Genomic DNA, 13,142 nt, shown 5'->3' with positions numbered 1-13,142 from the left:
ATGTAAAAATTAATCTTGTTCCAAAATAATTTAGGAAGGGACATTACAAAGAAAAAAAAGTGACCTTCAAGCATTTATACTTCAAAGCAAATGATGCAAGCTTCTCGAGATAAATAAATCTCTAGGACATTTCATTCATATAACATTGGTCCATATATTAAATTAGCTAAAACATGTCAATTCCACATTTCAATAATACAGCAACTAGCCTTGACTTCAGCGGTATGCATCAACAAGAATAATAGCATTCAAATTTACTTACAACATTATAGAGTATATCCAACAAGCATTTCATTTGCTCAATAAAGCTCCAAGACAAGAGAAATAGCCCAAATCCATACATCAAAATTCATCCATCTCCAAAAAATATCCACCAAGGAAAAAGTGAAAAATTCTCTATGATTAGAGAGATCCCAAGTCAAGTGATGATACAAATGAGTGTATCTAACATCAATATATAGCCTCCTAAGGAGTTCGAATTAGCCTATGGGCCTACATTAGCCCCTAATGATAAAATAATGTGCAAATAAAACCCCTATTGGTGACAAGCCCACCAAACTAGCTCATAAGTGTAAAAATAAGCCTTACAAGGGGCCAAATAATAATATGTGCATGTCGTAGGGCCCTCTAAAGGCTCAATAATATCCTGAAGTGCCATATTGAGGAATAATTCCTCGGAACATGATGGACAAGGAGGTGGCCCCTTGTTCTCCAAGTAATAGACCTGTGGTGCTCCCCTTGAGTATGAGGGCACATAAATGACCCCATGGGACTCCATATGAATTGGAGATCCTCTGCAAGGGTCCAAGTGGTGGAATGAATGTTGCCATAACATTGGACAAATCGTGGGACACCCGTCAAGAATGTGGGGCTCTTGTGGGGGCCTATTGGGTATAAGGTACCAAGCATATCATCATCATCCCAAAAGTGGATCGCTAGTAATCTCTGAGCATCCATGAAGATCCGTGGAGTGTTGTATGCTGCAGTGGAGACCCATGGCTCTCTATGCATACCCTACATGTGCCAATGCAGACCTTCGGGTGTTAGGATCCCACATAAGGAAACCAAACCCAAATGGAAACCACTTGTAATCCTGCATAAGATCCAATGTGTCCCCTAGGATTCCAGTACAAGTCATTAAAATAATCAGGTAAAAAGTTTACAAATCATGGATAACAACATGGGAACTTCATAATGGCATGCCCTTTCGTAGTGGGTTTTGGCATGTGCTAGTGTCTCCAAGCTCCAAAGGGGTTAGCCAAGTACCTTATTAGGTGGTTTCAACCCTTAAAGGGGATAGTATATCCAAGGTACATCCCTCTAATGGGGGTGGCAAGTGACAAATAAGTGGAATGGAATAGGGAATGAGAGGGGCAATCCTGGGCCACATAGTGGGGCATAGGGGTAGCTAGATAAGGGGAAGCCCACACCTAGGTATGTAATGTATAGGAGGGAGCAATCGTGGTACATGAGGTGCCCCGGCCTTGATTTTTCCACCCTTCTTCATATACCTTTTTCCTTTTATGAATTTTCTTTAATTAACTGCTCGGGGCTCAAAGGACAAGAGCATGATGTGCAAGATATAGTAGTGATTACCCCTTTTTAGGTAGGGTGGTTTATTTCCCTCCAGGGGTTGGGACAATCAATGGTTCATGAATGATAGAGGAGGTTCATCTAGGGCCTATGGAACCAGGGTGATGGCCAATGATTGGGGTAGAGCTCATGTAATGGCTTTTTCCCACGTGCTAATTATTTTTGTCCTGGCCATCTTTTGCATTTTGTGGTACAATTTCCTGTTAAATGTGGCCATTTATGCTTTTCACTTTTTCTTTTAATTGCTTCAACCTCTAGGGCATCATTCTAGGCTTGACCCAAGGTGGGGGCAAGGGGATAGGGAGGCTAGCCCTATGTGGACCCAAAATGGGAATGTGGACCCAGGTGGGAGAAAAGATGAATGGGGGTATAGTGAGTGGAAAGGGAGTGATATGTGCAGATCAAAGAGCGGGCTCACACACCCCGCGTCGGGGTTTCCCAAGTAGTACCACCCTAGAACCAAATGGTCAATAAAAGAGATCCCACGGGACTAAGATCCAAGGGTAACAACCAAAAGAGATCAAGGGGACAAGAGCACAAACTAAGCCCACTCTTTCCGCCAAATCCCCTCATCAATCCATACCCAGAAGTATCCATGATAAGTAAACCCAATACTCAATTACCAAATGACAAGACATACCTTTAGATTCGAGAGGCCCACCTTCAAACATACGATCAATACAGGGGGGTGAGGGACCACATGGCTGGCTCAGGTGGCAGAGAAATGGCACAACGAGCTAGTAGGAGGCATCAAGGGGTTGATGGCTGTCGGCTGAGGGTCATCATGGAGAAAATTTCTCATGGGATATCATCCACAAAGTAGTGGGTAACACGCACTAGAATTGAATCATCAACGAGCTCGAACTGAGCAAGCCAATAAAACTACCTTAAACTATTGTCCCTATTGTCCCCTAACATAAACTCTCTTTTCACCCACAACATGTACTTACACACAAGAACAAGATTCTCCACCGAAGTACACAACACCTACCATCAAACAGACCACTTACATAGCGCATCCCTCCTATAGTTCATCGAGAGAGGGAGGATGATGTTCATTGTTTACTACTACCAATACATCATGATTAATCATCTATCTATAAAGGAAACAATCCAATCAATACTTAAGTCCCCATCTTGATTTTCTTTGAAATGATACAAGTTAATACAATAGATACATGAAAGCAATACTAGGAAAGAAAGCCTTGCTAGAAGACACCTGCACTTTAGGGACTTGCTCACCAAGTTTCTATTGAAAAATGTGTAACTAGGTTCGGTCTTCATAAATATGAAACGTACTTTTGATTCTTGTATATTGTAAATTCAAAGAAAAATTATTATTATAATTATTGGAAGATAGGTTTCATGCTCAAGGTATTTTATTTTAGAGGTCAAACACCCATTGAGTGCTTCTAGGGTTTGTCCTAGGTCAAGAAGTCAAAAGAGTCATTGTCATAAGTTGAAGACCCCATCAGGCACATTTTAACTTGTAAAGAAAATTATTTTTGTATTTAAAAGTGTCAAAATACCCTTCAAGACCAAGTGGGCCTGGCAGCTGAGAAGTTGGCATATTTTTAGGAGCCACATCCACCTTGAGAAAGCCTATATAAAGGAGGGAACTCGACCTTCTTGAGACACATTCATTCACTCACTCATTGAAGCAAAGGAGAAAGACAAGAAGGCTAGCGAAGAAGGAAGAGGATGAAGAAAGATTGTTTATGGGCTCATTCTCTCTCACACGTGCAAAGAAAGGAAGCTAAGGTTCATTGCTTCAAGGTCAAAATTCTCTATCTGCTAGAAGAAGATCAAAGTTGCTAGAAGGGCTCAAAAGGTCACCTTCTAGCCCTAGACAAGGAAGCAAGCCGAGCGAAGTAGTTGGGAGGCATTGGAAGGCTAGATCGAGCTCACATGTGTGGCAGCAACTGCTGTTGGGAGGGCCGAAAATTTCAGATTTGCAGTAGAGGCCGAAATTCTGAAGCTAGGGGTCGAAGTTGTGCTGTTAGAAGAGATTTGACTGGGTTTGACTTGGACAAAGGAAGCACATCGTTAGGAGAGGTTGTACGTCTTGAAGTGTTAAGTTTAGGTATGTTCTATGCTAGAGCAATTTATTTCAATTTTCACAATTAGCTTAATATCTTTTCCAGATTAGCAATCACATCAGCATTAAAGTAAACCGCAGATAGAACATAAATATAAATCGCAGAAAACAAGCCAAGACAAGAGGACACAAGATGTGGTGCTAGCCAGGGGCAAACCCCAATGTGGGGAAATCCTTTGTCAATTCTTCTTATATGATCTTCAATAGTTCAGCACACAGAGAGAGAGAGAGAAAGAGATAGTACATTTACAACAGAAGTCAACACTTTGACTTATCTAGATAAGAGCATAGATCATCTCCTAGGATGATGATACATGAGATCAGTTGAAGACATGTTGCTTCAACTGATTCTCCAAGGTGACTGTTTCACCTATCATAGTGTTGCATCTCGTCATCATGTTGCATCTCACTGTGTTGCACCATGCTGCATCCATCATCACAATGATGGACCTCATGCTGTTGATGTCCCAGTGTTCAGCATTGTTGTACATAGTGCCATTGTTGCACCATGCTTTGTTCCAATGTACGTGCTGCAATGTACTTGCTGTTGTGCATGCTTTACCATGCTGTTGTTGTCCATGATTCTTCATGCTTGCAGTTGTCCCATGTTGCAGTTGTCCCTATGTGTCACCAAGCTTGCAGTTGTCCTTCATGTTGCACCTTCACTGAGTCTCCCAGAACTGTTGTATTATGCATCACAACGTTCATCCTAAGATACCAAGGTTGCTTGCTATGGTGCTATGGCCTGCAGCCTAGCACTTAGCAATGCCAATGTCACTGGTTTGAGTTAGGATTGCTACAATAGTCCTAACGGATTGACCTGTTGCCTACCACAGTTCAGCTGTCATCTACAAGTCACCCAAAAACATATTTCCTTACCTTGATTGTTGTCCAAACAACCTTGATTAGGCTCCTGTAGATTCTTGGCCTAACAAGCCTACACACAGCTCCTACGCAGCCTCCTTTCCCACGCAGTAGTAGCCTCTCTCTGCAGCTCAAATAGAAGTGCCCTAACTGTCTTTACTCCAACATCTCGGTGCTCTTGAATTGCCTTCAAGATAGGCTTGCGAGGAGCCTCCTTAATTGGCCTAATCTCCAGCTCCTTGTTCCTTTGAGACAGCCATGTTCTTGGGCCTGTTTGCACCCTCAAACAACCCTTAAACCAACCCGCATCCCCATAGCAACTTGACCTCTAATTAGGCCTTCCACGATGTCCTCACGTTGTCTCTTTTGTTGTGGCTAGGGCATAATATGTTTGCCCAATCCTTGTTGTGACCATGACCGCATTTTAGGGCAGTGTTAGAGCTGTGTTCTAGGACTGCGGTTAGGGCTTTTGTGGATCTCCATTTAGTTGTGTTCATGACTGTGTTTAAGTGTCTCTTCTTGTTGCGTATTAGACAACGTATTAGGGCATCAAGTGGCTTCTCCATACCAGTGTTAAGGCTGGCTTTATGGGCTATAGTTTAGGGCAACATAGGTCTCCTTAGAAAACCTTTACAGCTCCACGTCTAGGGCTTCTCCTTGACAGCGTATGAGAAACTGTGTCTCCTCCATGACAGCATTAGGGTCTAGGGCTTCTTCTAGGGCAGCGTATCATCTTGAGATCTCTCCTCCCACCAAAACCCAAAGACAAGTGGAGAGGAAGAGATCACAAGAGGTGTGTGAAATGACTTGAGTCACCTTTATTTATAGTGCTACGTTGAGGATGAGAGGGGGAAATTTGGTTGCTGGCCGACCTTGACGAATTGTCCCATAACACAAATAAATTCATATCTCCATGAATACTTATCGGAATCGGATGATCTTTAGATCAACCCTACACCTCTCGACGAGAGGGATCCAAGAAAAATATCAGTTGCCATAAATAAGATGACCCACATGGAGTTTGGCCCTAGTTTCCAATTTTAACATGAAGGGTATTGGTCTTGGTCTAGAGGTCTTGGAATTCATCAATTGAAGAATCTATAAGAAGAGAAGAGATTTACGGGTTTTCCTCTCAAGTGGAGAGGTTTTGACCCTGGCTTGTAGCCTATATCCTGTGTACTTGTGTATTTTTGTTCTTCTTGTTTTGATAGTTGTTTGATGATAAAAGAACATAATAATAAGAGAAGAAGCTAATAAGTAAGAAAAAAGTAAAAAGTTATCACAAGCAGTTATCATAGAAAGAGAAATCACCAAATTCCTTGCCCTATAGATTTCTCAACATGGTATCAGAGCTAAGGTTGGCTAAGGGCATGATGAAGATATCTACAACATGGAAGAAGTTCCTAGAAAGATGTTCAAGGGCAGCAAGTCATCTTAAGGAAGGCTTCAAAGAGTTATGGGATCTCCTATTGAAGAAAGTGACCAAGACAACTACAAAGGATGAAGGACTCTTGTCAGCACTCTCTAGCACATTTCAAGATGAAATCATTTGGGTAATCGATAGTGGAGCATCAAGACATATTACCGGTCATCACAAACAACTAAAAACATTGTCAAAAGGAAAGTCCTCTTACTCTGTAAGGAATCTGGGATTAAGACAGAGTTGATAGTCCCATATAATCCCGAGCAAAATGGAGTTGCAGAACGAAAGAATCGGTCCATTGAAGAAAGTGTAAAATCTATGCTACATGATCAAGATTTACCAAAATTTCTGTGGGGTGAAGCTACGAAGACAACTGTATACATACAAAATCGAAGTCCCCACAGGTCACTAGATAACACGACTCCCGAAGAAGCATTCACTAGGAAGAAACCAAGCGTGGATCATCTATGAATTTTTGGTTGTCATGTCTATATTCATATACCAAAAGACAAGAGAAAGAAGTTGCATCCATCAGGCATGAAGGGTTTACATTAGTTCTTCTAAGGCCTATAGGATCTACATAAAGGAAGGACATTGAATATAAGTCAATCGAGATGTGATATTTGACGAAAGTATTGCATTCAACAAATCAAAGGATCTCCCTATGGACTCTGATGATGAAGAACTTCCGATATGTGAAGAGGAAGTCACTAGGGTGCAAGAAGAATCAAATCATGAAGATGAAGGTCCCAGAGAACCTATACAACCTGTGGTAATCCCCGAAACTAGAAAGAGACCTAACTGGTTGAAATCTACAATACTAGATGCAGAAGATCATGAAGAAGTTCAAGGCACACTCAGGGAAAGCAAGAAGCCCAAACGATATTTTGGGTATGCAACCCATATGACGAAATTGATAGAAGCAGAGCCATCCACCTTTGAAGAAGTTGTCACACACCAAGAATGGAATAATGCCATGAATGAAAAACATCAATTGATAATGAAAAATGGAGTTTGGGAGATCGTACCTAGGCCTCAAGACAAATCTGTGGTAACTTCCAAATGGCTCTACAAAAACAGCAGCAGATGGAAGTATTGATAAATATAAGACAAGATTTGTGTCTAAGGGCTTCTCTCGACAGGAAGGCACTGATTATGAAGAGACATTTTCTCCTACAACAAGGTATACAACTATACATTCATTGGTCTCCTTGGCAACATCGATGGGATGGAACATCCACCAAATGGATGTCAGGACTGCATTTCTGAATGGCACCATTGATGAAGAAGTCTATATAGAGCAACCCTTGGAATTTGAAGTCAAAGATAGAGAGGCTTATGTTTGCAAGTTGAAGAAGGCATTATATGGCCTTAAGCAAGCACCAAGGACATCGTATGCTAGGATGGATGCATACCTACAAAGGTTGGGCTTCACAAAGAGTTATGCTTATCCGAACCTTTATATCAAGGTTGTGAAGGGTGAGCCTGTAATCATTATTTTGTATGTGGATGATCTTCTCTTGACAGGTGTGGAAGATCAAACCGAATAATGTAAGAAGTAACTAGCAGCAGAATATGACATGAACAATCTAGGGCTGATGCACTACTATTTGGGATTGGAAGTCTGGCAAGGACCCGATGAGATCTATCTAGGTCAAGGGAAGTATGTGATTGAGCTGTTGAAAAGGTTTGACATGATGGATTGCAAACCAATGACAACCTCAATGATCACAAACTTGAAAAGACTAAGGAGTTCCAAATTGTTAGTTTTTGTAGCATCAAATGTGTTCTAGCCATGAAATTTGATGGAGAGGCTAGAATACATGAGATCTCCAAGACCCAGAAATCTTTTCTGGAAATTCCACCTAGAAGTGACTTAATTAGTTTATTAACCAATTTTTTAATATTTGCCAAGTCTAAACTTAGGAAAACTGGTTAATTAATCAATATTAATTAAGTCAAGGTGAAAATCATCTAAAAACTCACACGAATCGATTCCAAGATGATCCTAGCCATCGATTAAGTTTTAATCTTGGCCATTGGTGCTCCAACAGTGGATTATAAGAGGGAGTCGATGGGCACTTAGAGAACACACCAGAGAACACCAGAAATTCGATTTGCTTTGCAGATTGATTTCCAGAGTAGCAGTAGCCAGCTTCCGGAGCGCCAGAGATCAAAGCAGTGAGTGAGGGGCAGGGACAGTGAGTCCAACAAAAGTTTTCCAGATCCGGAGAGGCAACAGCAAGAGGGCTGAGTTATTCCCAGTGAGGCAACGTAGAGGACTGCATAGTTGCTTCAGATTGGCAGTTCGATTTAGCTGAGGAAAAAATCCGTTCTCAGTTCTAGGGGCCGAGCAGAGGTTCCAGAGTGCCGAAGAGACGCTTTCCTTAGCTGAGGTAGGAAAAATGACTTCATCGAAGACTGGTTGGAGGCTTGACGTCATAGAGACTGCACAGAGCAACGCAGAGGGTCCAGGAGGTCAAGTTTTCTGAAGGCAAGTCATGCTGGGATTGCTTGTGGAGGAAGGGTAATTCCCTTCAATAATTTTGCCCAGATTTTCTTGTTGTGGAATGCCAGTTTTAGGCATCCAAATTGTACTCAGATTTTCACTGTTGCTTAATAAAATAAAACCCTCATCTGCTGCACCGGTTTTCCCGCATTAGGTTCTTCGGAGACTTTTGTCCAAAAAAATGGTGTTATTTTTATGTGTGCTAGTATTTTCTCAGTTCTTGTGCTATTTATTTTCCGCAGTTTTACTTGTGAAGGATGCAATGTGTTTATTTTGATGTTGTCGTAGCAATAAACTGAATAATTAATTTATCAATTAGAAGAAAGAATACCAATTGTTGCAATAGGATTCCGATAGTGGAATTTTCACACGGTATCAGAGCGTAAGTTATTAGCTGGAAGCTCAGAAGCGAAGGAAATAATTTCGCTACTCAGAAGGAGCAGCAGGCCGAAATTCTTGAGGCAGCACAATTCATTGCCAGGAAGGTCGAGTTGCTCGAGGAAGTTCGATTTTTTTAGTGCAGGAAGCAGAAAAAGTTCAAATCTCCCAAATCAATGATTCCAGCAAGCAGAGGGAGCAGCAGCAGTTTAGTTTTTTGCTGAGCAAATTCCTGGTTGGATGCAAAGGGTTTAGCTGTAGGTTGCAGAAGCAGATTTCGCGTCGGGTGGAAGAGAAAAGCACACACATCAGACAAAAAAAATTCCTTAGGGAACTTCGAGTCTCAAAAGTTTGAATTCCCAGTTGCAGTTTGGTAGTAGCACCTAGCAGAGCCACACATTCAATAACGGAGTGCAAATAGCGAGAAACAGCCGAGCACAAGGAAAGAGGGAGTTTTCTACTTGATCAGAGATGGCCACAGCTGGACTGAGAGATCAGGACAAGTTGGAGGGTTCATCCAACTATGTCATCTAGAAGGTCGAGATGTCCTTCATGTTGGACGAATATGGACTGAAGCTCTACATAGACAGTGTCATCGCAGTTCCCCAGGATGTGGATCAGTCGAAGGAATACAGGAAGGAGATGGCGTGGATGAAGCGGTTGAACCTAGATGGAGTCCGGGACCATATACTCTCACACATAGCTAGCAATGATACTACCAAAGAGATGTGGGATGCTCTCGCTACGCTATATCAGGGCACTTCCGAGCAGCGAAAGATGTTCCTGGAAGAGAAGCTGAGATGTATCAAGATGCAGAAGGGGGAAGGCATAGATCCCTTCCTCACCAAGATTCAGGAAGTCCAAGACCAATTTGTTGTTGTTGGGGCAGTGCCTCAACCAATAGGCATAGTGAGGTTGGCACTGAATAGTGTCTCTAAGGAGTGGCAAGTTTTTGTCCAAACCATATTGGGCAAAGACAAGCTACCAGAATGGGACAGCACGTGGTCAGATTTGCAACAGGAGGGGTTGAGGCGAGCTCTGTTGAAGAGCTCCATCATTGGCAGCGATCGAAGGTGGTGAAGGAGGAGGAAAATGTGGCCCTCGCATCAAAGGTCCCAGTCAAGGGTAGGGGGAACAGAACAGAAATAAGAATGACATGTCAAAGGTCAAGTGCTTTAGATGTGGTGAGCTCGATCACTACAATACAGTGTCCTCTCAGGAAGAAGGACGAGTCGGAGCAGCAAGACCAGCAAGCAGCTTTTGCTGAGATCGACAAGTTGATCTCCAGGTTGGAGGAATACTTTGCGATGTTCACAGATATACCTCTAGGTGGGGAGATTTGGTACTGTAGTCCCAGAGAACTACAGAGATCGGGCAAGGTCCTTGAAGATTCCACCTCATGGATCATTACCTTGTTACATGGGCCCACAGTATTCAGTAGCAGGATGGATTAGTGGTAGATGATGCAGTCAGTACTAGAGTGACAGTTGCAGACTAGTAGCAGTCAGAAGTTGGGGAGTGTTGACCAGTACATGTCAATGACCCATAGCAGTACACCCCCTTTTTTTGCAAAAGGGATAGTGCCTGATCGATGTGTTCGTGCCATAAAACTATCATCATCAGTTTCACTTCCAAGATGTTATGTAAACCCTTTCTGCGTGTGTATAATGTAAATAATCTCAACAAATCCGTGTCGTATATGTAATTGCCTAGGTAAACCTATTTTTCTGATGATGATCTACATTCCGGGAGGTTTTTTGTCTCACCGATCCATTCTCGGATGGTTGGCAGAGTTTTCCTTCAGTCTTACCCCAAAGCCGAAATGGATTTTGTCACTGGGATCTTAGGCGAGTCCTAGTGTTCTAGATCGAGTCTATGTAAAAGTGATTTGGGAATAATCCTAACTATTTGGTTAGGTTATTTTATTACAAATTGTTTGGTCTGCTGGATTATATTTGTGTCGCAGAAATGGGTAGTTTGTGAGGGTCTTTTACAAATGGGTTTTCCCCCTTGAGATGTAAAAAATATGAAAATCATGATGTAAAATGTCTTGACGGTTGGAAAAATAATTTATCCCCTCATAGGTTTTTTAATTAAATTTTATGGCCAAAAATTAATTAAAATCATAAGCCATAAATTTAATTAATTCTAGGTCCTAGGTAAATTTAAATTCTCCAAAGGCAAAATTCGTCAGTCTTTAAAAATCAAAATTTAAAAGGTCCCGGGACTAAGGTAAATTAACTATTTTGATAAATTTTAAGCCTTTGATCCCTGAGGTTAAGTCAGTCAAAATTTTGGGGAAATTAACTTAAAAATTTAATTTTTGAGTTAATTAAAATGCATTTAATTGAAAAAATTGAATATCCTCAAGAATTTAAAATTTCGACAGATGAGATTAAAAAAAAAATTTGATCCTCATCAAAGGCCGAGATTGCTTTGACGGGGATCACTCGAGCTAGCGGTTGGAGGATTTATCTTTAAATAGGAAGTCATTTGTCAGTCGAAGGATCAAACTTTTGAGTCGTGTGCTAAGCGAAAAGCTCTCGTGTAATCTTCTTTTTTTTAATAATAAAGAAAGACTTTGGGGTTCATCTTCGTCAGTGTTACTCTTCATGGAAATATTGTAAGATGTGTCGTTTTTCATGCTTAAACTTCTTTTTGCCATTGATGATAGCTTCTGAAGAGTGATTTGAGTACAGGTATCTTGCTCAGTCGCTGGGGTTTAAGTGATAATTTAAATTTTGAATGTAATAGCAGGTATCTCTATTTATCTGAATTTTATTATCATTTTCTCGCTCTATTTTGATGGTTGAATTGAGTTTTGCAGGAAAGTCTTGATTTTTAGATCATTGGGCGTTCGGGAAAGTTTTCAGTTGGACCAGCCAACTCCCAATCTGTGTATTCTGAAGAGCCCATCTTAATCTGATCTTGGGCTTATCATAATATTTTTATTGGTGATGCATGAAGGGTTTTGAGCTAAGCATCTCCTTTAAAATTTTAAAAATTTATATTTTTTATGTGCGAAATTGATAAATTTGGTTGTTGAGAGCCTTAGATTATCAGATCTGGGAGCGGAGTTGGACTCACACTCCACAAATCTGATAGATCTACCATTCTTGTGCATAGATCTATATAATTATTTTTCATTTTCTGACTTGGGTTTTAGTTTTTATCATTGTATACATCGTTTGGGTGTTTTATTGTTGTCATGCAGCTACAGATCTAAGGAAGAAACCGGTGTAGAGTCCAGATCTAGGCCCTGGAGGGTAAGATCTGGATCTCTGGGGTTTTATTTGCATAATTTTGCAGGGATATTATTCAAAGATTTTGCAATCCAAGGTTTTCAAAAGGTTTTAAATCTAGAAAATTTTATAAGGGTTTCAAATAAATCTGAAGCAGAAGGATTTAACATTTTAATTAAGATTTTCGGAAAGTTTTCAAAGGGTTTCTGGGCTACCATTTTTGCAAATTGGTTTGTTGCCTAGGTTTTAGGTTCACCGTGCAAATTTCAAAATCTTTTTTATAACCCTCGCTGCCTAAGTTGGTTGCCCAGGCATTCTCCATTTTGTTGTCATTAAAAGTTGTGTTTTCCTCCATTTATGCAGCGCTGCCAACATCCCATCCTTTGTTGTACCTGCAAAAAACCGCGTTGTCCTTTTAACTCCCTCATTGCAGTCCCCTCATTCCATCTGCCATATCCCTGTCCGTATTCCCTTTCTTCTGCGTCACACACCCCTCGCCCTCAGTTTCTGCCCTCAAATCCTTGTCTACATCCTTTCTTTTCCAACGCGCAGTCCTCAACCTATGTTCAGACCCGAGTTTCTCATCTCTCTTTCCTCCACAACCTTCTTATCCGTCTCTCCTCTTCTCTGCGGATTCGTTCCTCTCTGTTGTTCCCTTTCTTTTCAGCACACGGCTCCCTCTCTCAGCTAGTCGCTCCTCCCACATCGTTGCTCTTTGCTTGCTGTAGCTCCAATCTCCATTGCCCCTCCTCCAAACACTGCCCTCTGCTCGTCCATTCCTGCTGCAGCAAACAAATCCACGACCTCGAGCTACATTCCTGTCTGCTGCCGTTAAGCTCTTTCGTTGTTCCTCCTCCCTCTAGCCTGCGTTCTGCTGCTCTTTGCTAACCCTCAGCTGCAGCTCTTCCAACGCTACCTATCGCTCCAACCTAAAAACAAGCTCCTCACCCTCGTTCATCTCCATTGGCGTGTAGCATCTCCAACCCACAGTCTCCTCTCCTCCGTCGTCGAGCTCCACCTGCACACACAACAAAT

The 13,142-nt window shown here is 41.6% G+C and overlaps 1 protein-coding gene across 5 annotated transcripts in view; it reads right to left on the bottom strand.

Moving 5' to 3' along the window:
• Window positions 1-13,142, bottom strand: part of LOC149194089 (ASC1-like protein) — a 95,866-nt gene that overhangs the window by 44,564 nt on the left and 38,160 nt on the right. The gene's annotated exons all lie outside the window — the stretch shown is intronic.

This window comes from Pinus tabuliformis, chromosome 2_2 (genome assembly GCF_031772625.1).
Source record: "Pinus tabuliformis cultivar Carrire ecotype Pingquan chromosome 2_2, CPIR1, whole genome shotgun sequence".
NCBI lineage: Eukaryota > Viridiplantae > Streptophyta > Pinopsida > Pinales > Pinaceae > Pinus > Pinus tabuliformis.
This window is presented reverse-complemented; position numbering and strand designations above follow the sequence as displayed.